The 21,990-nt window shown below is 44.7% G+C and overlaps 1 protein-coding gene across 13 annotated transcripts in view; it reads right to left on the reverse strand.

The window, feature by feature from the left end:
- LOC310901609 (uncharacterized protein) overlaps nucleotides 1-21,990 on the reverse strand; it is a 78,613-nt gene that overhangs the window by 50,519 nt on the left and 6,104 nt on the right. For 12 of the 13 annotated variants that reach the window (XR_014585933.1, XR_014585934.1, XR_014585935.1 and 9 more), the window contains 4 exons: nucleotides 21,689-21,768; nucleotides 12,548-12,623; nucleotides 10,799-10,902; nucleotides 3,273-3,405 (listed from right to left, as the gene is read on the reverse strand). The gene's annotated coding sequence lies outside the window, so the exon portion shown is untranslated. The remainder of the gene's footprint in view (nucleotides 1-3,272; nucleotides 3,406-10,798; nucleotides 10,903-12,547; nucleotides 12,624-21,688; nucleotides 21,769-21,990) is intronic. The other variant, XR_014585942.1, reaches the window with a different exon arrangement.

Genomic DNA, 21,990 nt, shown 5'->3' on the forward strand with positions numbered 1-21,990 from the left:
TCTCTGCAGAGAGCTGAAAATAAAAATACATCAATTCTATTATGCTATGACACAAAGTAATGTATGACTACCTAAAAAACATACAAGAAATAAATAAAAGACAAATTTGTAAGCTTTCTGGTTCAGCTCCCAACCTTTCCTCAGCAGAAGCTCTGTAAAACTTTACTTGCACATGCTTTACATTTTAAAGTGAGCCTGAATACAGCCAGCAAGACGAGCTCATGCTCAGCTTCACAGTAAACAAATACTCCTGCCACCATCAACATGAGCTATTTATTATTATCTGCTTGGTTGTTTTTCTGGACTGATGTCTTTGACTCTAGACTATCATTAACAATACCAGGAATGAGGTGATTATCTGCCTCTCTTCCTCCTCCTCCAAGCAAAAAGAAAAAAAAAAAACCACCACCCACACTCACTTTGGTGCCCGTCACCTCCCCAGCCCTACCCTAACGTTAACATCCACCGCAGGCTGCCCTTCCTACACGAGTCTCTGTGCACAGGTCCTGCAGGAATGTGTGGAGGCACTGACACTTCATTGAGAAAGAAATGATGAGCTTCTGTTCATTTCAGTTCATACTTTTTTGAGCTCAATGACTTGAGAGGCTGCAAAAGGTTTTGTGGTTTTCCCCATAATTACTTCTCCACTTCTTTGGCACCAAAAACTGGTAAAATGATGTTAGTTCAATGCAAAGTGTTTGGCTTCAGGGAAAAAAAATCATACCAGCTTCTTTCGAGTTGTCTCCAGTAAGAGCTGCACTCCCACGTATTGACCAAGCACTACGCTGCTCACTCATAAAAATGGGGTAGGAAACAAGAAAGTGGGAAGCCTGAATGACCTTGTAGAAGTAGGGGGGAAAAAAGAAAAATCCAGGCACTTTTTGCAGCTTTTGAAATATAAGAACAGACGTAGCTTTGGAGACAACTGAATTAATTCATACACAAATGTTCCTTTTGCATCTTTGTTTTCATTTATTTCCTGCTTGGTACCAGCAACAGCAATACTGAAAACTAGTGCATGACAAAACAATCAAATGAGGTATTTGGCGCAATGGCTAATTTGTACTCTGTAAGCCTCCCCTACAAATTCTATTAACTGTTCTTCCTGCTTTGCTGATGCTTTTTTTTTTTTTTTTCTTCCCGGAGAGCACAGTGAGTCCTAAAGCCCAAGAAACATTTCAGTCTCTTTCCTCTCCCCTGTGACTGCCATGCCTTAAACCCCAGCACTACCCACGTGGGCAGATCCAGCAAGGAAGCCAAGGGGAATATTGTTTTGCATTTTTTTGAAGGGTGCCAGCTACTACTTAGCAAAGCCTATTGCACAGCAGGCAAAAGGAGGAGGTCAGAGGAGGATGTTGGATCTATGATTCGAAAACATAAAAGGCAATAATAAACTTGTTTTCAGCTTCCTTTCAAAGAGGCATGGCCAGAAGAGAGAGAGATCTGCAGTCTTTGCTTTTGACCCTGACAGTCGGGAGAGAGAGACAGCAGCATTCATGTCATGGACGGACACCCCAGTGGGCAGCAGGTTTTGAGGCAGAGGGCCTGAGCCCTGGGAGGCTGGGCAAGGAACTCCAGGTGAAACAAATCCCCCACAACTGCCCTAACTTGGAGGGTAACTCAGGAACAGCACTTATCTTTCCTTTGAAAAGCCTTTGAAATCACTTGAAAGAAAGCAACAAAAGGAAAAATCCAGAAAAAATAAAAAAGGCACATGACTTTCTGCACCCCACACTTCCTTCAGTGTGGGCTTAACTATCACTTTAATTACTTCAGCTTCCAACTTTTTTTTCTCTTTTATTTAGGCTGCACTGGAAATTCAGGCACATTATGGATGGTTCCCTCAAAGCCACCTGAATAAGGATTCAAATGGAAATACCTGAAACCTGCGAATATTCACTGCTGGCCTCATCACAGAGTGCATTCAGCACTCTAACACCTTATATTGCTATTTACTCGAAAACAGAATCTTCCAGATTTCTGCCGTATCTTTGTGGAAGACTTTCAGAGAGTAAGATAGGTGTAAAGTCAAAGTGAAGTTCAAGAACAACCCCCCATGCAAATTCACATGCTTCCACACAGAATACATCAAGTTCTGCCGTGCCAAGGGCTAATGAGGATCTAATTATGACAGAGAGAGATTCCCCTCTTGCCCAACAGCAGAGAGGGATGGCTCCTGACAGCCCCGGCCCATGCAGGATGGACAAACCACAAGGTGCTTTCCACCTGCGCCTTGCCAGGCGTACCACACCCTCACACAGGCTGTGTGGCATGGAGAGCTAAGCTGACCTGTGGTTCCACGCTGCGTGAAGCCCGGACAACACTACTGCACAAGTCTGCCCACATTAGCAGCTTTTTTGTTTTTTGTTTGTTTGTTTGTTTGTTTTAACTTTAATGGACTGTCACAGTGCTCACACCAACACAGAGCTTCTGGGTGGTTAAGGAGAATGTTCCCCATTATAGCAATCACTTCACACAGAATGTCAGGACTTAGTCTAGTCTCTGTTAAGGGTTAAGATAAAATTATGAGGGAGCAAGCAACACGTTTCTCCTTGTTTCCTTAGGTTAGCTCCCTCTGCAGCAGCCCGTCAGCAGCTGGGGAAGTACGACAGGGAAAATGTGACTTAGACCTCAGCCCAGTTGGTATGACCGTGCTCCCATGCAACAAGACACGGAGGGCCCATGGTGGTATACAGCTGCCCCCCTGAAATCACTAACATTACACGGCAGCCAAGGATCAACCCTGTGACTCCTGGAGGTGTGTTTTCTCATGGAGAAGGGCAAAGACAGGGAGTGAGTCAGAGCCTCCTGCAGGCAGTCACCAGGGGAAGAAAGAGTGGAAAGGCAATGGAGCACCAGAGGACCCCAAGGGAAGGCATACTGGGTAGGCTCCAGGGCCTCATCCAGGAATGAATGGGTATTCCTGCCCCTGGAGCACATTTTGGCCATCAGATGCGCAGAAAACCTTCTGTTGAGGGGTACTTTGGCCATTTCCATGTGCAAATACTCATCACAACAAAAATCACAGCTTCTACAGGAGACGTCAGTTAATATTATGCTGTTAGTCACAACCAAACTCTGAGAAAAAGAAGCACTTCAAACTGACCCACTCTTTGGTGCCAACAGAAGCAGAGGACTTCCAGAGGCTAAAGATGTGCGAAGGGGGTCCCTGCTTTCATCAGGCTGCAGAGATCATGGCTTATGCAATGCTGGCATTGGACCTGTATCTTAAAGCAGTAACAATGAGCCCTCACAAACAGCCCATTACCTACTTGTTCCTCCCTGTGAAGAGCTGTATCTTCTTATCATCTCTTGGAAATGGCTACAGTTTCATTCTTAGAATTTCTGCTTCAAGCACACTACTGTCTTCTCATCAGATTTTCCCAGCAGATGTTTCGAAGGTTCCTATAACCAAGTAAATTGTAGTTAAAGAGGATACAATGGCATTACAAAAATACTGTATTTAATTAAATAACATAAGGCAGAAACCCAATATACATCACCTAAAAATTAGTTTGACCTTCTAGTCCTTTTTAACTCTTTAAAATGGACCGTTCCCCGAAGTTTTATTTCATTCACTGCATACACATGCTGCACTAAAATGAAAACTGAAGGCCCCTTTCACAGAAAATGTTCTCTGAGACAGCTTGCTGCAGGCACATTTTCCTTGAACCACTCTGTTCTGCTACTTGTCTTCCTTGTGGAAGAAACAACCAAGATGTATGTGGCTAATACATAATGAGATGTTTTATCATCTGTGCTTCTTTACGCCCAAAAGAACTCCGCTGGAGTATATGGATAGCAACAGTAACACACTCACACAGTGCACAAGCAGTCCTTTAATAAATGGTTTAGGAAGGGGTAACACATGCTTAATAGATGTTTTAATAAATGCTTAATCAATTGTTACAGACCAGGCGATTGCTTAAAACCATTTAATTCTCAGAGTTGTTGAACAGAAGACAATAGGGAACAGTGCACTGTAAATACCAATTGTCAATGGCAACTTCCACAGCCCTCCCCAGCCTGCTCACCGCGGCCAGCACCTACCCAGCTGTGTGGTCAATGTATGTCAGTCTTCGGATGCTCAAAGGAACACAGTAATACTGATACATCTCCTACATGCTATTCCTGCTAGTCTCCTTAGGGTATGATTCTTGGTATACATACAAAACGCAGAGCATTAGCCCTGGACCTATTTGCTCTGCCACTTTACTTGGGCTAAGTAGTCCCTTACTACTCTATTATGTTACCAGTTTTGTCTACCATTCACCCCAAGAGATTTGCAGGACAGACTGTATTACAGGAAAGGAACATATTCACTCCCGTATGTTTGGCCTTCATTTTAACCCTATTCCTTCTGAACTGAGGCTGCCTGATTAAGAGATGGGCATCTTGCCTGCCATGCAAATTCAAAGCCCAGGCAGTCCCCCTAGTTTGGAAAGACAATGCTGTTGCTTGGTGGTCATTTTCGACTGGATAGATGGCCAATTCCAGGCTGACTGGCAGGGAACACAGCATTACACCCACCCAAATTCAGTGAGGCAATCATTGAAAGATAGAGGATTGCAGAAAAAGATTTTACCTCTGCTGAATATACAGCATGGACTACATACTTGAACACCTCACAAAGCTTCTTCGTGCATTAAAGTTACTGGTCACCTTTTCGTCTCCCTCCTTAGCATGTCTTGTAAATATTCATGTCTTATCTGAACTTCTCTGCTTCATACCTCTGACACTTTTTTTGCAATCTCCTCTTTCTGTCTGGCCTGCCGATGTGGTACAAAACCCCTGCACTGACTGCAAGGGCTAATCCGTCAGCACAGAAGAGAAAGGTCGGGCTGAGGAAGCTGTTCAGCTGTGCCAGCAGAGGTTCAATACATGCCAATTTGCTTTGTGAAGGAGCTCTCAGCATAACCACCTCTCTTGTGTTTTAAAAAGTAATTCCAGCTTGCAACAAATGATGGTCCTTTGCATAGGAGATTCCCTTTCCCTGATGCCAGCTAATGTAGTTCAACTGTTCCTTGTTGCTACAGTATCTGGAGGTCTGGCCATATGAAAGCTTTTTATTTCTGAAGTGCTCCAAGAAGGTGGGAGCAGAGCCCTCTTATAGGGATGAGTGGGGCTATATAATGCCCACATCTCTGCTGTCTGCCTATCTGTGACAATTTGGATCTGCATCACCCATCCAAGGTCAAGCAGGGGGTTTGCAGCTGCAGGAGAATATAATCTGGTCACCCGACTCAGGCTGTAATACCAAAACGACTAATGGTCTATTATCTTCATAGTCCAGCCTTTCTTGTCTTAGTCTTTGAACTCCTTGGGGCAGAGCTTTTTCCCATGCCAGGAAAGCATTCTAGCTTCGCACACAAACAAATACCATGCTTGTTAAATAACTGTACTACTAGCACACAGAGAGTCTGAGACAGAGAAAGGCTTCGAGACAAGTCTGACAAATAATACAGGCCTGAAAGGGGAAATAGGCTGAAAATATGAAGAACATGAAAACTTTGAGAAAGTCACACTTGTTCCTGGGAAATGTCACATTATTTGGCTATTCAGAAAAAAAGGTTTGGAAGCACATGTTATGTTAGTCAAAGAATGCTAGCTCAAAAATAAAATTCTTATTTTCCACGCCAACAGATGCCACCCATTTCATTAGCACGACTCCTCAGCTTTAAGCTGAGACGTTCAAAGCTGCCAACCAGAGTCTCTCTTCCCCTCTCCTACTTTCCTTAGCAATGAACAGAACGTGGCCATCTGAGTTCGCAGCGGGCTTTGAGCCTCTCCATCTTGAAATAACATGCTTGCCTTTGAGGCAGTGCTTTGCACTGTATCCCAGAGAGACAATTTTCCAGTCCCAAAGCAAATGAGGACCTTTATAGGAGCTCTGGTCTCCAGTAATTAGTGTAGCAGACATCCACACAATGCAATAGGACAGCGCTGGTACAGATGGGACAACACAAGACACTGATGCAACCCCAGGGAACACTCTCTGGGAGGACTGCCCTCACCTCAGCTCCCCAGTCAGCAAGTTTGCAGCAGCTAGTGGAGGAGCTGGATTAACTTTGGCCAGAGGCTGGCCAGGAGTATGGGCTGAATTGCCAGGGGCACAGGGCAGCCAGTGAACAAAGGGCTTTTCCTCAAATACCTGCTTTTGTAATACAGAGAACCAGCCACCCTGTTGCTTTGAGAACTCAAATAGTGTTACCAGCACAGAATAGGCAAATAAAACAAAAAAGAGACAAAGACGCACTACTAGAATTGTATTATATATAAGACATTAAATGCAGGTGTTCCAGAAAGGATTGTGTAAATCCTGGTGATCATCACGGTAATATCCAGCACTCCACTGGACACGTTTAGCCAGCATCAATGTCCTTAAAACAAAGCTGTACAGGGGATGAAACAGCGACCTGTGTGCAGGCAGCCTGAGCTTCCCTGCCACACAGCAGGGATGACCCCTGCCAGCCTACATGAAGAGCACATTGTGCCAACGCTTGCCGGTGTAAAGAAGAAAACAAGCAGTATGCTGACCTACCTGGCCTACCTGGCTCTCTACCTGGAACAAGATGGGGATAACCATCCCAAGACACGCATGCTTATATTTTGAGAACCCTGTCCATGGCATTTTTATTACTACACGCATCAGGCTAAACGCTTTACAGCACTTTCCTGCAGACAGGCCTGTAAGCCAAAGCAATGTACTTACTAAAAACTCCGGTGGGAATTCTGTCTACCTTCACCCAGGCTGAGCTCAGCTTTTAATGTGTTTTGAAAAAGGATTTAAACACATAAATCTGTGGGAACTACAAGAATCATTGTAAAACAGCATGGAATTGAATGGGATTGATCTGGGGAAGTCTGTGAGCTTGTCTAGACTGCAACCCACAATGCTCAGTTCCAAGCGGCAGTTAATAGTGTTATGCTGGGGCTTTTTTTATTATTGACCAACTCTATAAAACGCTGTTTTTCAGGGAGCTCAGTACACACACTAAGTAGGCCAGTTTGTAGTCTCAGGCCTCCAGCCCCTTGTTTTCAGTTAAGAAGAAATCCTTTTCTCATATGCAGCAACGCTGACGGTCACGGTTTTCAGCTGCCCGGGAGTGAAACCAAGGGTAGGACCAGGCTACTTCTAAGAAGGCTACAAAAAACAGCTACTAGGTTGTAACTGTCAAGGGACAGGTCAGAAAACTGGCCAACTTTCTAAAAGCTGAAAAAATCAATTTTCAATACTTCTGTTTTCTCAAAATAGAAACAGATGCTATTGTTACAGCTGGGATTAATGGCTGCCCTTCCCTGCCACGCAGCCACCCAACACCCGAGCCCTTCCAACGCGGGGTGCTCGCAGGGAGGAGCAGGGTGATGGTCTCCCTCACCCCCAGTCCCTAACACCTGGGGAAGGACTTTTGGACCTGCAACAGTGGGGCTGGAAAACGCTGCCGGGGATACGCTGGCAGCCTGCCACCCTCTCCAAGCACGTCACGCACGGGCACAACGCAGCCCACCCCTGTCCTGCCTTCCTCCAGGCAGAAGCTCTCGGAGGGACACCTACCTGGCCTCTGGTGCAGCTGTGTTGTGTATTTGGATGTGGCCATTTCCAACAGAAAGAGAACCAAGACCTGGGCAGCAAAACTCCTGCACCTGTGCTGCATGTTAAGTGGGGGATTAAGACTGTTTGTACCAGGTGGTGTGCTAAACAAGGAGGGACCAGGGCTACTTAATTGGCCAGAAGCCACAGGCATGTCAACACTTAAGCTCCACTGCAGTGATTTTCACCCAGCTCTTAGCGTATGACCACTGCCCTCTGTGCAATTCTAGGATGGTCCTTGTCCAAAGAGCTGTACAGGTGATGAGAAAATGGGTGCAGAGAAATACAGAGGGGGAGGAAGTTACAGCAAAACAACCTTACCAGTGCAGAAAGCAGAGTTATCTCCATCGTTACTTTGCTATTACCAGCACATGCCGCAGGGCTGGGAAGCTGGCACAAAGCTGCAAGTGACGGACTAATTGATAAGAGAGTTCTCATGGCGCGCCAGCAGATGCAGAGCTTATTGCTTCTGCCACATCAAGCCAGTGCTGTCCTCGATAGAGTTTCTGAGAGAAAATCCTTGCTTTTGATGTCTGCTAGTATCATCCAACAGATCAGATGACAGAGGAATGAAGAATAATAAGCATCACCAGATAAAGCAATCAAGAAAATACACGGAGAAAGCAGGACAGACTGATGGCGGGCTTCCTAGCCGGTTAGTTTACAGTTAAACATCAGGCAGCTCTTGTCATTTCTCTTTCTCCCAGTAATTAACTTGGAGAGGGAAATGGGCTAGCAGAGCTCCTCGCAGAGGGCCTTTGGCTGCTCCCTTCTCGGGGGAGGCAGGACCAAGTCCTACAACTTCAGCCCTCTGCCCGGCTAGGTAACAGGACTGCACAGAGAACCACCTTCACCTCTTCGGAAGGACTGGCCAAAACCTGTTCAGTTCCCATTTCATCTGGCAAAAATTGATGGGCCTTGGTCCAATAAGCAATCCCAATGTTTACAAATCACTACAGCATGCCGTGAAAGTAAAGCACATCGATCACAAAGCCAGTGAGTTCACATGAGAGGACAGAATCTTTACAAATCCTTTTATTTTTACAACCTTTCAGTAGTAAACCCTTCCCACTAGGCTTACAGACTTGCGCCTAGCATTTTATATGAAGCCAACAGATATGCAGACCACATTGGAAATGGTCTCTCTTACTTCACACTGAAATAACGTTGTACGCTTCTTTTCAAGCTTGAAACCATGAAGAAAGGCTACAAGAGTCTGTAAACGCCATTTGCTCAGCTGCATGCTTTCTACAGACAGGGATTTTTGTTTTCTCTGTTCTGCTGTGATCCAAGAGGCTCTGAACAAATTCAGACTCAATTTTCCATGGGTGCAGTTTTGCTACCCTATACAGAACGGGGCTCCCAGGGAAGGAGCCTGCTGCAGGCAAGGGATCCCTCCCCTAAGAGGTCACAAATGACTAAGGGACTCTGCAGGCAAGCAAGGCACATGGCAGACAGCAGTAGACGATGTTATGGATGGGTTTAGGGACCCAGCAACTACAAATTAGAGTACTGTGGCCCTTTACTGATAGCCCTCTGAAAGATATTTATAAAAAGCAGCTGCACTCTCATTAAATGTCATACAGACAGGAAAAAAAAACAACTTCAGATGTGTTTTAAGACCCCAGTTAGCTCACATTGGGCCAGGCTACTTATCTAAAGACTTTAATAAATAGGATTTATTATACAGGTGATGTTTAAGCCTTTTAATGTTTTACCTACCATGCGCTGCTGGATCTGATTACCTTCTTTTCTCTTTTTTTCCTTTTCGTTACTTAGAGATGGAACGTTTGCACTTCATAACAGTTTACAGTTTTGCAGCAAAATGGTGTTTGAGCAGCTTATTTGTGAAGGCTGTACGGAAAATATCAAATGCTTATGACTGTCATTACATTTGTTCTCTGGTTTTCTTTGAAGATACCAGATTTTTAATAACATTTCTGCATGTATCCTACTCTAGTAGCAGATAAACTACTCTGACAACTAGAAGGTGATGATAGCATTTGCTGAGCAGAAAGCTGTATTAATTTTTAGAGCCACAAAATAGAGAACTGAGCTATACAGATTATGAACTGCTATTATTCAGTACAATAATGCACAAGAGCCACATGCTGTATTGATCAGCAGTTACTGAATCCAGATAATCAGTGGTTGGACCTAGACCTGAGCAGTGACTATAATACCCCTGAGATTTGGAGTTGCCTAAAATGATGATAACATAACTGAGAATTTTGCTACTTTGATTTTTTTTTCAAATATTTTGAGACCCTCATTAAAGAAGCTTTTTAAACACAGAAGTTTTTAAATAATGAAACTGAGAGGACGCATTGAGAGCACTTTTCGAAAATTTAGCCCCTTGTTGTCTCTATTACAGCAGTCCTAAAATTCTTAGTAAAACCATAGGACTGACCATCCTAAAATACTCCAACTTTTGCTTTTAATTCATATCCAAGTTCATGGGCTAAGAGCCACCTCAGTTTAAGGCAGTTTCATACCTTCTTCTGTTACAAATGCTGCTTGTGTTCCAGCTGATAGCAGACACGGTTCCCCAAACAGAGATACAGCAGAGTAGACTCCTCACACACAAACACGTTACACGACTACACCAACTCACATTTCCAACCACATACGAGCCAGTCTTTCTTTGAAGAAACTTCAGCCCATACCAGTGTTTGCCTCTCCTGGGATAACCTCATCTTAAAAACAAACTACAGCCAAAACAAGCAGCACTCCAGCTGTTCACACAGGCCTGTATCTCCCAAAGCTGTAACCCAAAGCCAACAAAGCAGCACTGCTTCCCAGGAGTCACAGCCTGCTCACACACTCAGAAAAACAAATGTAAAAACAAAGTAAAAACACCAGTTGGTGGCATACACCCAGACAGCACTAACCCTCCTATACGGCACAGCACAAATGTTTGGAAGCTGCAGGACATTTCTGCTTTCTTTTTCATTTGAAGAATTTGTTTCCTCTCTTTCCCAAAAAGCAGCTTACAGTACCAGACGACAGTCTGAGCAAGTGAGAGTGGGGAGCTGCAGCCATAAAGCCGGAGCAGTCACCCAAAGGGAAGTGCTGTCTGGGGTCAGAGACCAAGTCCCGGCCTGGAGCGTCTTCCACCTTTAGTGTCTGCTCCCCAGCCCTTGCCTCACACAAAACTCTCTCTTGCTAACTATCTCATATCATATGTTAAACCAGTTTTACACTTGCCTTTAGTATCCTCTGTGAGACGCTGCTTTGGTACAGGTTATACAATTTTTTTCCCGTAACAATTTTTGTCCCAGATGGATGAAGCATCACTCAAATTCTGCAGCCTGTAGTCAGCAAGAAAGACTTTGGAACAGAGTATCCCACTTGTGACTTTCCCCGAAGTCATGTTTACTGTGTGCCCTCTAGCTCAGACCCCTGACAGTGACAGCCCAGACAGGCATTAGAGAATTACAGAATATCTTGGGTTGGAAGGGCCCTTAAAGCCCACCCAGTTCCAACCCCAGGCTGTGGGCAGGGACACCTCCCACCAGACCAGGTTGCCCAGGGCCCCATCCAGCCTGGCCCTGAACACCTCCAGGGATGGGGCATCCACAGCTTCTCTGGGCAACCTGTGCCAGGGCCTCACGACTCTCTGAGTAAAGAATTTCCTCCTAACATCTAAACTAAATCTGCCCTCTTTTAAAGTAATTTCCCCTTGTCCAATCACTATCTGCCCGTGTAAGTTGCTCTCCACCTTTTCTATAAGCCCTCTTTAAGTACTGAAAGGCTGCAATGAGGTCACCCTGGAGCCTTCTCTTCTTCAGGCTGAACAACCCCAGCATGCATGCACTGATGGCTCATGTCAAGCTTTTCATCCACAAGAACCCCCAAGTCCTTCTCTATAGGGCTGCTCTCAAGGAATTCTTCACCCAGTCTGTGCTCATGTCCCGGATTGCCCCAGCCCAGGTGCAGCACCTTGCACTTGGACTTGTTGAACCTCATTAGGTTCACATGGGCCCACTTCTCCTGCTTGTCCGAGTCCCTTTGGATGGCATCCCCTCCTTCTATTGTATCAACCACACCACTCAGCTTGGTGTCATCTGCAAACTTGCTGAGGGTGCGCTCGATCCCACTGCCTATGTTGTTGATAGATATTAAATAGTACCGGTCCCAGGACAGACCCCTGAGGGACACCACTCATAACCAGCTTCCACTTGGACATAGAACCATTGACCACCCCTCTCTGGGTGCTGCCTGCAAGCCAATTACTTATCCACCAAATGGCCCACCCTTCGAATCCCTATCTTTCCAATTTAGAGATCAGGATGCCACGTGGTACAGTATCAAAAGCCTTACACAAGTCTAGGGAGATGACATCAGTCAGTCTGCCCTTGTCAACTGATGCAGTTGCTCCATCATAAAAGGCTACCAGACTGGTCAGGCACAATCTGCCCTTGGTGAAGCCATGCTGGCTGTCTCAGGTCACCTCCTTGTCCTACATGTGCCTTAACACTGCTTGCAGGAGGATCTGCCCAGGCACAGAGGTGAAGCTCACCGCTCTGTAGTTCCCTGGATCTTCCTGGGGTACCTCTGATCTGTCCCAGTCCAGCTGCTGTTACAACCTCCCACTTTTTGGTCCCTGTACCCTCAGAGCCAGCAGGATCTGAAACTTAGCTTAGCTCTAAGTATTTCACATCCACTGAATAGAAAGAAAATCCTTTGGCACTTCGATCAGTTGATCTCCCTGGTAAATCAGAGACTAGAGCCAAAAGCTTTCAGGCTAGAGCATGATCTTGCACAACTGGCCCCTGTATCAGTTCAGATCTCCATGAGTTGTCACAGAGCTCCCAGTTCCTCTGTTTGTTCCCAAAATTATGAATTCTGCTACTCTGGAAAATCCTGACTGCCTATGGGTGACATTAAAGTTTTTGAGCTTTCAGCTCCTCATGGGCAAAATACCTCATTCAGATAACTGTTAATTTCACTCACCTCAAAATCTTTTCTGCAAGAAGCTGTTAAGTTGCTGACCTTCATTTTACCAGTGATATTTGTCTTCAGTCCACAACTGCAAGGAGAATAGAATCAGAAAAGATTTTATTAAGAACACATACACACAAACAAGCACGTATTTAGCCAAGACTTTTCTACTGAGTCAGCTCTAGGGTCAAGAAACCAATAAATGTCTTCCTCTATCTGCATTAGGAACTGCGTCCTTCTGCACGTTACCCCAAGACAGTTGCTCCTGAGCTTCTATTCTCCTGGTTTTTTTTTATCCTATAAAAACAGATTATTTGCTTTCGTAACTAAATTTTAATGTAACAAGAAAGGAATAGAAAGTATGGTTATTAATCTCCATGTGAAATGAAACCACTAATGATAGCTTCCCTTCACTAAACCTGCCCATTACCTCCACTTGGACGCCACAGTAGCAACCACTTCCTAAGGGACAGCCAAACTGTTTACCATGTTTATTTAATAACATTCCCACTCTTATTTACATTTTAAACAATGAAGTTAGCATTCATAAGAGCACAGAAAGCTGAAGCGGTCTCATTACCTCATTTTGCTGAGGAAAGTGTAAGTAAGCGTCAGCAGCGCAATATTTTCTATAGTAGCAATCTCCATGGACTACCTTTCTACCACAGGCTTTTGAAGGGTGCTGTTCATATAGGTTTTTAAACATGACCACTTATTTGAAATACTCCTTCTGAGACAACATACCTGACACTGCATCACAAGGCTTGTCGTTTTGTTTTCTTTAATGTTTAAATATGCCTTGGAAAGTATTTCAAGAATTCCTTTTACGGCACTTTTAAACTAAATACTTTAATTAGATTAGAAACTGAAATTAACATATAGAACAACAACAGAATCTCCAAGAAATTTAACAAACTCGTTTACTGCTTTTTCTAATCTCAGAATAATGCAGATCCCTCGAATTGGCAATTCCCTGAAATCTATTCATAGCTCTGCGTGAACAATTTAACTTTTTGGGTTTGGGTAGAGGGGGGAGCTTCTTCTTCCTTTCCTCTCTCTTTCCTTTATTACCGGTTATTTTTGCCATCTATTTCCCTTTTTAAAACACCTGCCATGAATCTCTGAAAAGAGTTAGTGAAGTTAACACATCTTCAATGCCAGTTTTGTGAACTGGAAACATCCTGACTCTTCAGGAAACCTTGCAAATAATAATCAGGTACACCATGATTTGAGGGCAGTCTAACACCAGCCCATCTCCGCTGCCCCTGTGGCCCGGCCACCACAGGACACAGACATGTTCCCCACAGGCCAGCACAGGGGTGCTCCAGCAGCGCCAGCTCTGCCCAGCCCTTCACCATGCTCCCAAAGGAGGAAGCAGAGCTCATCTTCTTGGGCATCTCTTCTCCATCTTCTCTAGGTGGGAGGCAGTAGGAAATCAGAGCATTTTCAGGAGTATAAAATAACTTTCATTTTATTAAAAATAAAAAACACAGCCTTTTAGGAGGCCTCTTTAAAACCTCTTGAGAAAGCATAGTTTAAAAGGCATCTTTAAAAACAGATAATTGGGTGCTATTGAAATTACATCCCATGACATGAAAGGGACTCAAAATCTGATTAACACTGAGAAAATTTATTTCCCTGTTGCAGGAGCAAGATTGCCTACCTGCAAGGGGCACCACCCCTCTTCCAAGCAAAAGGACAGGGGCAATGAAGAGGGCACAAGTCTGGCGTAGTCTCACTCCCCTTTCCCAGATGGCACAGAAGTCCAGGGGAAGCTGCACGACAACCCCTTCCCACGCCCAGGTCATACAGGGATGTTTTCTTGTGGCAAAAAGCTAGCCAAAGCTGCATTTTAACTAACAGCACCCAGTGGTACTACTGGCTGATTTTTATAAAGAATTGGCCTCAGGGCTTTAGTGCAACTGGAGCCAAATTGCACAGCAGTGGTGAGGGAGATGCAAGTATTGAACTGTACGAGACTGGGAAAAAGGCAGGGGTAAAGGGAAGTGACAGCACCACTAAGCCTGAGGCACTGCTGATTTTAAAGGTCTAGCAGAATCTGTACGTCAGTGACCCTGGGTGAAAAGCATTACACAAACTTCAGAAATTTTCATTGGCCACGGAATTGTGTAAAAATAACCATAAATGCATCTTTGCTACTGCCTTCTGCCTGGTGGTTAGGTAGCAGTCCCCAAACCATAATCCTTGCCACTCTGAATCAAGTTAATACGGCAGACAGAGAAAGCGCAGAGAGCTAGGTTGTGCCCCCAGCTGCTCTGAGTCAACACGCTCCTCTGAGGTCAGGCATCCTCTCAGCAGTTAAGAGATGCTGGTGATGCAGCAGGCCTGTGCAGCACTCGCTCCCTCGCAAGAGATTTGTGTTCATTTACATTTGGGAGACACAAGCAGCAGGAGAAAACAGAGACTTGCTCCAGGTCTGTGGAAGCAGGGAGAGGGCGAGTGCTGATGGATGCTTGGGAGGCCCACACCTGCACCCTTGTTAAGGAAGGCGAGATGTCCCATCACATACAGTGTTCTCCACACTCAAGCAACCACTACAGGTTCTGTCCTGACAACATCCTGACCTGAAAACGCAATTAAATATTCTGAAGATTTGAAAAACAAAGACTTAAAGGAGTGGACCAAGAATGATACAATATAGCCTCAGACTGGTGTTTTTCTCCCTTGGCTGCTCTATTTAATATGAAACATTAAAAAGAAGTGAATAAAACTATAGTTTGATTGCATCAAGGTGGAATGCCACAAAAAGTAGTTTAGGAAAGAAAAGAAGGTGGAAAAAAACAGTTTGAAATTTAAGTTCCTGCACCACCTACTATCAGTGACAAGAAACAAGATGTTTTTGTAAATGTAATGTCAAACGTTGGCTTTTCTCACCTCAAAGAATGAACAGTTGCAGTGTTCAGCTTGCTAGATCACTATCTAGAAAGTGGTGTTTGGAAGTATTTACATCACTGTTGTTCAGTTTATTAGTGAAGACATTGTTTCTAGTGTCTCTTTTATAGGGTCATCCAAGTTTAAGAAAATCAAACATTCCTCCCTCTTTTGTTTCACGCATCAGCCCTAATAGGGATCAAAGAACTAACAGTGGATTCTTCTTGCTGGTGGGGGATTTGCATCTGAGTTCTCAAAAATGTGGACAGAAGCAGCAAGTGGAAGCATACTAATGGCTGGTAATTGCTTATTTTGATTTTTCTTTCCTCTTTTATTTAAATAGGAAAAAAAGAAAAAAAACAGAACACAAAAGCAACAAGACCCAGAGAAAGAATAAAACCCGACCCTCTGGTTTTGGCAGCTGCAACTGCTGAAAAAGACCCATTAGCAACATGCAAAGTGAAGAGTTCGATTCTCCCTTGGACAGGGCAGCGCAATGCTAAGCAGAGGTTTCAACGCATCTCCCTGACGTTCTTCCTCCCTCCCAAGCCAGGCTGTGCAGTCCAAGACCTGCTCAGCTCTTGCCAGACTCTGATCACTGAAGGATTTATTTCAGTGATCAGGCAGTTCTCATCCAGAGGCAAGCTTTTGCTCATGAAACCCGAAGAGTGGTCACTCAATTCCCCACGCATCAGCTGCATCCAAGAGAAATTCTTAATATGTCCCCAAGCGCTGTTGCTCCAGCTGAGCAAAGGCCGGTTCTGCACACCTCATCTCTTGAGCATGATGCTGAGGTTCAGTTTTACTGGAAAACCTCCTGAAAGCATGAAGAAATTGCTGGAACATGCCACCAGGGACTATAGCTGCTAAAGGAGCGCATCAGATCCAACTTGTAACAATACAATGCATAATGCAATGAACAATGAATGATTTCAAGAAGTCAGACATTTTCTTTAAAATCTTCAGTCTCTAAAATATCAAAAGGAATTGACTAAGTGCATTTCATAAATCATGCATTTCAAGACAGGAGCTCTGGGTTCATTTTTAAGACCACTTTTCTTGCCAATGGCATACCATAGGAATTCATGTATAATGCCTATGCCCAAAACTGAGTTTGAATGACCTTTATCAGTCATGTAGTTTATTGCCATTTATACTGTAAGTCATGTCTAGTACTGACAAGGGTGAAGTAAACAGCTTTGCTCTAACAAAAGTGCAAAGCAAGTGCTCAGACCTCACTTCGGGATTCGGATCAACTCCATAATGAAGGCCTGCAAAATAACTTCTACCCAAGTCTATCCACCGCATACCATACATGTCCTCATATGGAAGTGGGCTGCATCTTATCTACATGGATTTACTGTCATGAGCTACTATATTTGCCATCCTATGCTGTCTGGGAGCATCTGCAACAACAGTTTGCAGAAAGTGATCCCAGGATGACACTCACTGTTTCTTCAGATGTTTTTTTTCTGCAGTTAGATAGTGACATTGTGAAAAACATCAGTTTAGCTGCCCCTTGGACCAGAGCCTACCTACTGAGCAACCTAGTGGAGAGGAGAGAAATAACATACAAGAAAGGATGGGAGAGACAAACTAATTACTTTTGAAACCATAATAATAATAATAACAGTATCTTCATGGACTCACTTCTGGTCCCATTTGTCTCTTAAAGATGAAGTAACACGTTACACACTTCTCTGTGAGCCCGCATCTGGCACAATGCACGCTTCTGGCCTGGAATAATTCACCCGGGACACACTGAGGACACATTTGCGACTGCCATGTCCCTGTCCCGTAACAGGAAGTCTCCCTGACAATATGAAGGGTAGATAAGGACAGATGGAGCAGAAAGAATGGAGATGTAAATGGACTTTCCCACAAAACCCCACAGAATTAGAGCGAGGAGTTTTTGCATGGAAAGCATTTAGAAGAAAAAGAGAATGTCCTGCTTTTCCTGTCCCACAAGGGCCGTGGGATGGGGAGGGGGAAAGCAGAGAGAGTGTTTAACCGGAGCAGCATTGCAGCAGAATTCCCTGTGGCTGAGGAGGAAGGCAGCAGCAGGCCGTGAGAAGGACATCTGAGAAGTCCCCCAGTATAAGCAGTGACAGGAAAACCCTTCACAAGTGACTGAAAGAAAAACCTGAGTTCTGAAGGACACAGAAACAGATAGAAAAGGGCATTCTTATTAAAAGGTATGAAATATGCATATTCAACAACAACAAAAATCAGTAACAGGGTTACTCCCATTACTACAGCCTCAAGGCTATAGTTACTCAAGTACACAGAATTTACCAAGATTATTTCATTGATACAGTACTTGATCAGTAATTCAATTACCATGCACAAGCCTACATCAAACAGCTACACATGCAGAAGATATCCTTGGCATACTTCCCAAAACCGAACATTCATGCATCTTTCATATGCCCAATATAATTAAATTTCCGTGTACATGTAGCAGAACAAGCACTTTAAGTAATATGACATAATCCTAGCAGTTTTTCCTTTACAAAAAAAAAAAAGGACTCCACAGAAGAAAAAGCAAGCATGGGAAGAGAGGCAAATAGAGGCATGAGAACATATGATGAACTTTTATGATACGATGCACTCCATGATTCTATGAATTTCACTCCTGGGAATGAGAACTGATCCAAAGCCTGCAACAGAGCATGGCTATCCTCCCACTGCACTGGCATACGGTTCTGTGCCCCACCAACAAGTCCGTGAGAATCCAATGTCCTGTGTACCCCCGTGACTCTCCCCAGGGTCCCTGGAGATCTGCAGTGCCTCTGCCCTGCAACCCTGCTCTACATTGCTTCATCCTCACCTGATCTCAGGCACCCCCAGCTCTGCACATGCTTTGGCTGGAACTCCTTTGGGTGACATCCAAGTCACAGATAAAGGGAAGAAGGAGCAGCAAGATGCAGAATTAAGGCTTACGTTACTACTCCCTTCCTCAAAATGTCAGGCCAGCCTATTTCAACACCACCATGTCTTACATTCTTTATTGAGTTAAATTCTGGCCAAAAAAAAAGCATTAGATTTCCATCTAGCTATAGTAAACAGTGATTTATTTGATACACATTTTATTTTAGCGACACTACATTGGGCAGTTAAAATTTAATGGGAATGTCCTCCTCCAAACTCTTCCCATCTGGATTATATAATCTTTAATATCAGGCCTTAGTCCACCAATCTGTGGGCCTGAAAGTGGTTACACTACTTTCATCCAATGAACTAAATCTTCTCTTTACCTTTTCTTTAGGGTTTATTTTCTCTCCCTACTCCCACTCCCTCCATAATGCAAAGAGTGAGCAGAGGGTTAACAATAATGAAAATGTGCATGTAATACTAATAAAAACCTTTGGTTTTAAAGGCCACACTTGATAAAAATTTATAAGGGCTGAAGTGCTCATAAATTTTACAACCTACTACACATTTGCAGATTTATATACATAAAAAGGGCCCAGTCATCCACGTAGCTGAATAGGCTGATGGTTTTGTATGTACAGCCCCCGTTAAGCAGACCACTTGTTCAATATTGCCTGTGACTATGGGAGGTATCTACAGTCCTATTTGTCTCCAGATAATTACATGCACTACTGTGGTCAGGGAGCTGGACCATCGAGAGCATCTTTTCCTCTGTCTTGCTTGAGTGACCTCTTCACTAAACACAGCGTGGGCGACAGGACTGAGCTCCCAGTAAGGTCTGTGGTGATCTTCCAGGCTCAGAGGTAACCACCACTTAGACACGGGTGCCCTGGCTGGTCTGCTCATTGCCATGGGAGCTCACAAAGGCTCCCACCTCCCTTGTTTCCTGGTCTAAACCAGGACTGTCTCAACAGGAAAAATCAATGATTACACCAGGAATTTTAAACTATCTGCTTAATTTCATCATCCTGCAGTAACCTGCCTCAGAGCTACTGCTAGCTGAAGAATACGTGGGTATTAGGGGAACAGACTAGATGTGCTATCTGCTCTCATTATATTTTGCAGGGGTCTTAGACAATATTAAACGCAGCGTTTTGGAGTCACACTTCAGTGTATGCACATGCAATGTTCTCCTCCAGGCAAATCTATCGTGTGCTGTAAAGGCAGCAGTGCAAAGGCTTTGAAATGCCAGGCCCAAGGAGCACCACTGTGACTCAGAACAAACACTGGTGGAGCTAGCACACACACCAGCTTCTCCAGAGCAAAAGAAGTGAAAGAAGTGCTGCAGAAAAGCTGCTGGGGGGAAATTCCTTCCTTACAAAGGAATGTTCTTCCTTTGCAAGCCGTTTGGTAGCCTTAACCATGAGTGTTGTCCATCCAAAATTCCCCCAAGTCCTCCCCCTTTCACTACTGACTGTTTTGTTAACCACACAAAGATCTGATTCTTCTCTTTATCTTGCTGTGTGCTTGCCAGCCAAGACATCTGATGGCACTGACTTCTGTCACGTACGTGAGACACCATTTCTGGTTGGCAAGTTTCAATACTCCTTTTCCCTTAATGCTCTCCTGTAGTCTCCAAGCAAAAGGCTTGGTGCATTCCTTTGCCAGGGAGATACTGCTGGGAAGAACAAGGACTCCAAACTACCATAACCTCAGAACTTTTGTTAAGCAAAATGATTCCCTTTGTGAATCTATATGGCACATCTGTAGAATGGGTATAATCATTCCTTAATGGGCATAATCCTACCAACTATTCCTGGTCTCCTCAGACTATAATGAAGACCTCTAGGTAATTAATATAGGCTACCCATACAATACTTATATGTCTAGAACAAGTGGAGAGAATCACAGTAAAATTTATTTCACCTCATATTCAGCCCTTCCTGTGAAAACCCTGCCTTCAAGGGATTTTTGTCTCCAAGCTTTCAAACAGTTTTTTTTCCTCCATTGCTATTCTAGGTACTAGAAAGGCAGCAATCAGTTCGTTAGCAGGGTTCACAAGGATGACCCCAATGTCACTTTTGCTTTCTGTTTTGCAAAGGCATGGTTCAAACTGTGTGCACCTTGCCTCCAAAGAAGCCCAGACACACTGTATGAAGTCTGACAGATGCAACAGCGCAGTGATAAGACCTGCATCTTCTTTCAATTTCACAGGCAAGAGCTAAGTTAGTGGCCCAAACCCGGAAAGCACGGCAGGCAGAACGAGGACCAGATGGGGGTAACATCCTAATTTAATCTTAATCCTCTGTCCTTGCCCCGCACATCATGCTGCTGTACAGCAATGCTGCCCCAAAGTTTTCATGCAGTTGTGCTGTAAACAGACAGATGAAAACCACCCCCCAGGTGGACGCAAAGAGCCAGGAAAAAGTAAGGTGTGCTATTTGTGTTTTACTGTGGCCTTTGTACCCCAGCTCGGCCTGCAGCAGTGGTATCACACACCTGTGCCAGCAAACAGGAGCTAAGAGCTTGCTGCAGCACAGGCAATGGAAACAGAGCAGGAGCCAGCAGGAACTACCCAGGCTGATATGCTCCCTGCAGACACTGGAGTACAATCAAGACCCTATTTCTTCTTCACCAAGTGAAATCTGACAAAGTAGGAGGAGCCTGGCCATGAACAGATAAATGAGAAGACACAGACATGGTGGCATTGATAACTGTACCTGCCAAACTCAACTACAGCAACAAAATATTGCCTCTGCTCTTGCGAGCTGCTGGTAATGCAAATGGAGCCAGCTAACAGAAGTCCCAGTGGTGCAAGCTGGTAACACATATCCCTGTACAGCAGACGCACACACTGAGGTCAGCGCTACCTTGTGTTCCATAGAGTGCCACCACACTTTCCAAGGAATACAACCCCATCACATGTAAAAAGGAAGGATAGCCTCTCTCTCCTGAAGTATTTTTAAATGGCTTACTTACCACATGGCTTGGATTCATTCAGAACACCTGGGTGATGCCTAATTTCAGGCTTCCTCTGGGAGCTCCCCATCTCCCTCCCTGTGGCAACCGCTCCACACAGATTTGCAGCAGAGTATTTTCTGTCATACTCGGGGTTACAAGTGGTTGTAAAGGGGCAGGAGTTTCACTCAGCAGCCTTCCCAGCAGGGCCACGCTGGAGGACACGTTCCCAAGCTGATGACGCAGAGCCCTCTCCTTCCCTGAGACCACGTGCCTGGCTCTCATGTGCAAGGCACATCCATGCTCAGCATCCCACCTCCCAGCACGAGGAGCCTCCCACAGCAGCACCCAGGGAAGTGCCACTGTAGCACAAACAACAAATACCCACTCAGTCATTCCCTGGTTAACAAACCGAGAACAAAGACTTACCAAACCTGAGCTGTTTTCTCCTGCTGGGTTTACACCTCTGCATCACATCCCGCGCTGGCAACCAGGACCTCTGTTGTACCCTGCAAGAGGAAGGGGAGAAGTCTGCTAAGTGCCAGCCCCAGCGGAGCATCCACAGCTGGAATCAGCCTTTGACAACAGGCTGCAGAGACACAGCCACACAACTGCCAGGCAGCTGCCCAGCTGCCTTGCTTGCTGACCCTTCCAGATAAGTCAGGCTTTACAATGTGTACTATTAGCTATGTAGCATTGAACATATGCTTCATGCGCTGCACTGAGCCCCC

Source organism: Anser anser, assembly GCF_964211835.1.
Source record: "Anser anser genome assembly, chromosome: 6".
In the NCBI taxonomy this organism is placed as follows: domain Eukaryota; kingdom Metazoa; phylum Chordata; class Aves; order Anseriformes; family Anatidae; genus Anser; species Anser anser.